The sequence below is a fragment of the Fukomys damarensis genome, unplaced genomic scaffold (assembly GCF_012274545.1).
Source record: "Fukomys damarensis isolate Sample0158 unplaced genomic scaffold, DMR_v1.0_HiC HiC_scaffold_39, whole genome shotgun sequence".
NCBI lineage: Eukaryota > Metazoa > Chordata > Mammalia > Rodentia > Bathyergidae > Fukomys > Fukomys damarensis.
In genome coordinates, this window is record NW_022900951.1 from 111178663 (window position 1) to 111183481 (window position 4819).

Below are 4819 nucleotides of genomic sequence, written 5' to 3' on the forward strand. Positions count from 1 at the left end.
AGTTTATTGGTACATTTAGGGATACAGTACAGTTACATTCATTGTTGGGATCATGTACCTTTACATGGCAAGTCTTGATTCTCATTTTTTTCCCCTTACCTCTGCCCTCCCTTCACCCCCTCCTCCCCTCCCCATCTACAAACACTTTATTTTCATCTTTTCATTCTCTCACATTTTTTTCTTTTCCCTTTTTGTTCTTCCCAATTCTCCAAATTCTTCCTTTGTTCTTTCTTCTTTTTTTCACTCAGTCTCTTGCTCCCCCCTCTGTTATTTTTCATTTCCCTTTTGGTTCCTGTTCCTGACCTAATATGAATTTATTCAGTCTTTTTCTTTTTTTCTCTGTTTTTCCTGTGCTCGGTTGTCATTAGTTTCAAAGCAAAGTGACTATAATTTGTGGATTCACTATTACTGTTAAGTTATTCTTCTCTTGTCTTTCTTCTTCCATTCTGCCTTTCTCTCTTATCTTCAACAGTTTCTTGAAGTTTCTGTGATCACCCTGTGTCCTCTGGCTTCAATTGAAACTGTCTCCTATCCTTTTACCTATCTATTCCTCTCCTCCCAACTCCTTCGATGTCCCCACCCTGAAAGACGAAGTTGCTATATTGAAGAGTTTATTCACTATAAACCTATTGTGGGTTGGTCTTCCATTTTGATTTGATTCACACTGTTAAAGGAGGTAGATTAATAACTACCACAAATTGCCCTTTTCTAAGATGGGCTTGGGGCTATTGTGTTGCTGATTGTATCATTTGGGCTAAAGGAGTATGATGGATTTAATCATTTATCCCTCCTGAGATTATGGAAACGAGAGTGTCCCTGAGTCATTAGATATTTCCATGACAAAGAATACCAGTGAAGCTTTATGAATACCAAACAAGTACTCCAAATGATTCTAAACAGTATCCCGCAAAAAGACAATGAAGGTCACACAGCACGAGGCCCAACAGAGCAAATCAATTTAGGCAAGGTATGAAACTAGAGGGAGAGGGGAAAGATTAAAAAGAGCCAACAATAGGACAATAACATGACAATGATAAGTCAATACATATCAGTTATAACCATCATTCTCATTGGACTCAGTCTGTCAATCAAAACAAATGAACTGGCAGAATGGAATTAGAAACAAAATCCAACAATACGTTGCACACAGGAAACGAAAAGAAACTCATAGTCAGAAAGTGAAGGGATGAAAAAACACTCTCCATGCAACAGGAACCCAGAAAAAAAGCAGGGGTAGCTATCTCATTCACAGACAAAATTGATTAAGAGAGACAAAGAAGGCCACTACATCCTTGTCAAGGGAACAATTGAAGAGAAAGAGATGACAACCTTAAATATACGTGAACCAAATATTAATGCCTCTGACTATACACAACAAATATTAAGGGACGTGAAAAACCAAATAAGCACTAATATAGTTGTAGTGGGGAACCTAAATACCCCACTATCACAACTAGACGGAGCATCTAGACAAAAAATCACCAAGGACATGATATAACAGAACATCTAGACAAAACATCAACAAGGAAATGATAGAACTGATCCAAGCTGTTGGACTTAATAGACGTCTACACAATGTTCCACGCCACAATATCAGAATATACATATTTTTGGCAGCATATGGGCCATTCTCCTAAACACACAACATACTAGTTCATAGAAGATCTTTCAAAAATGCACAGGAATAGAAATTATCCCATGTATATTATCAGACCATAGTGCAAATAAGCTGGAGTTAAATGGCATAAGAAACCGCAAGAACTTCACAAACACATGAAAATTGAACAACACTCTTTTGAACAATCACTGGGTCACAGAGAAAATTACAGAAGAGATTAGTCACCTTTTATACATAAATGGTAATGCCAATGCAACATACAGAAATCTCAGAAATCTATGGGACACAATGAAAGCATTGCAGTGAATGCCCACACTGGGAAAACTGAGCGAGCTCAAATAAACAATGTAGTGATGAATCTTAAGCTCCTAGAAAAAGAAGAGCAAGAAAAACCTAAAGCTCATATAAGGGAGGAAATTATAAAAACCACAGCAGAAATCAATGCAGTGGAAACTAAGAGAACAATACTAAAAAATTCCATGAATCAAAGAGTTCATTTTTTGAAAGAATAAATAAAATCAATAAACCGTTAGCAAACCTTCTTAAAACAGGGAAAGAAAAGGCTCAGATCCATGCATCTAGGTAGAAAAAAGGTGAAGTCACAGCAGAAATCCAGAGGATCATCAATACCTACTTTGAGAACCTGTACTCTAATAAAATGGAAAACAAAGAAAACATGGACAGATTTCTTGTGCCTTAAGAATTATGAAAGTTGAAAGAAGAAAAAATACTTTAAACACCCCAACTACAATCCGGGAAATTGAACTGTAATTAAAAATTTACCATTGAAAAGATGTACGGCTCCCGATGGCTACACCGCTGAATTCCACAAGACATTTAGAGAAGAGCTACTGCCACTACAAAAATTGAAAGGGAAGCAATAATTCCAAAGCCATTCCTGGAAGCAAGTGTTACTTTGATTCCAAAACCAGGGAAAGACCCAACCAAAAAAGAGAACTACAGACCAATCTCCTTAATGAACGTAGAGGTAAAAATCCTGAAAAAGATACTGGCAAAGAGAATACAGAGGGTCATCAAGAAGATCATACACCCTGACCAAGTGGGATTTATTCCTGGGATGCAAGGATGGTTCAACATATGTAAATCAATAAATGCAATATACTATATTAATAAAGTCAAGGACAAAAACCATACGATCATCTCATTAGATACAGAAAAAGCATTCGAAAAATTCAACACTCATTCCCTATAAAATAAACCCTGCACAAAATTAAAATAGACACTCTTTATCTCAACTTGTTAAAGGCTGTCTGTGATGAATCCACTGACAACCTCCTAAGAAATGGCCCAAAACTGAAAACCTTCACAATAAAATCAGGAACAAGACATGGGTGTCCACTATCACCACTCCTGTTCAATACAATTCTGGAAAGACAAGCCACAGCAATTAGGCATGAGAAAGAAATTTAAGCAATAATGATAGGAAAGGATAAAGTCACTATTTGCTCATGATATGATACTCTAGACAGAAAACAGCAAAAATCTGCCAAAAGACTTCTGGAATTAATTGACACTTTCAGCAGAGTAACTGGACACAAGAACAACATTCAAAATCAATAGCCTTGTTGTACACAAATAACAGAAACAATGAGAGAGAAATTAGTTAAACAATTCCTTTCACAATGGCATACAAAAAATAAAGTATCTAGGAATCAATCTACGGAAGGAAGGAAAAGAACTCTACACTAAAAAGTAGAGTGCTCTGAAAAAAACCATCAAAGAGGATGTAAGGAAATGGAAAGATATCTCTTGCTCCTGGGTAGGAAGAATCAACAGTGAAAACGGCCATGTTACCAGAACTGCTAAACAGATTCAATGCAATCCCGATTGAAATCCCAACAGTATATTTCACAGAAGTAGAGAAAATAATGAAAAAATTCAGTTGGAACCAGAAGAGGTGGAGAATAAGAAAATAAATTCTAGGCAACAGAGACATGACAACGGGATACCACAGTGCGCCACTTGAAACTATGCTAGAAGGCAACTGTGATAAAAATGGCATGGGACTGCCAAACAAAACGACCTGAGAATCAGTGTAATGGATTGGAAGGTATAGAAACAACTCCCGATGTACTCAGCTACCCCATCTTTGACAAAGGAGCCAACCATCCTCAGTAGAGGAAAGATTGCCTCTTTGATAAATGCTGTTGGAAAAACTGGATTTCAACCTGACAAAGATTAACACTATACACTTATCTTTCAGCATGCAATTATCTTAAAATACAAGTGTATTAAAGATCTAAATGTTAAAACAGAAACTCTAAACTTTCTGGAATGTACATTAGGCAGAACTCACAAAAACACGGGCACAGGAAAAGACTTCATGAACAGATACTCAGTAGCACAAGAATTAGCACAAAGAATCAACAACTGGGATTTCATCTTACTAAAAATAGTATGCACTGCAAAAGAAACCACCAACAGAGCTGAGAGACAACCTACATCTGGGAAAAAATATTTACCAGCTGCTCCTCAGACAAAGGACCATTATCTAGAAAATAAAAAGAATTCAAAACAATCAGGCCCCCAAAATATAAAGACGTGATTCAATTTGGGCATCTGAAAGGAACAGACATAACTCAGACAGAGAAGTAAAAGCGGCAAAGAAATATATAAAAATGTTCCACATCACTGGTCATTCAAGAGATGCAGATGAAAACAACATTCAGATTCACCCTCCCCCCAGAAAGAACGACTGGTATCAAGAAATCAACCAATAACAAATGTGGGGGGAAAAGTAATCCTTTCTCCATTGTTGGTGGGAGTGCAGGCTGGTGCCACCACTTTGGAAATCAATATGGAGATACCTCAAAGAAGTAGGATTAGGGGTTCCTTTTGACCCAGCTATGCCTCTGCTGGGTATTTTTCCAAAAGAATAAAAAGAATCATATCACAGTGATATGTGCACACCCATGTTTATAGCAGCACAGTTTGTAATAGCTAAAGCTTGGCAACAACCCAAATGCCCATCAGTTGGAGACTGATAAAGAAGATGCGATTTTTCTATAACATGGAGTACTACTCACCCATAGAGAGTGAAAAACTGGAGTCCTTCATAGGAAAATGGATACACATTGAGGCCATACACTTAAGGGAAATAAATGAGACGCACATGTGTAAATATCAAATAGTTTCTCTGGTGTGAAAAACTAAAACGTAAATAAAATCCAAATTGTAAAA

The 4819-nt window shown here is 37.0% G+C and overlaps 1 pseudogene; it reads left to right on the forward strand.

Moving 5' to 3' along the window:
• The window catches only part of LOC117283218, a 50274-nt pseudogene that overhangs the window by 671 nt on the left and 44784 nt on the right, over positions 1–4819 (forward strand).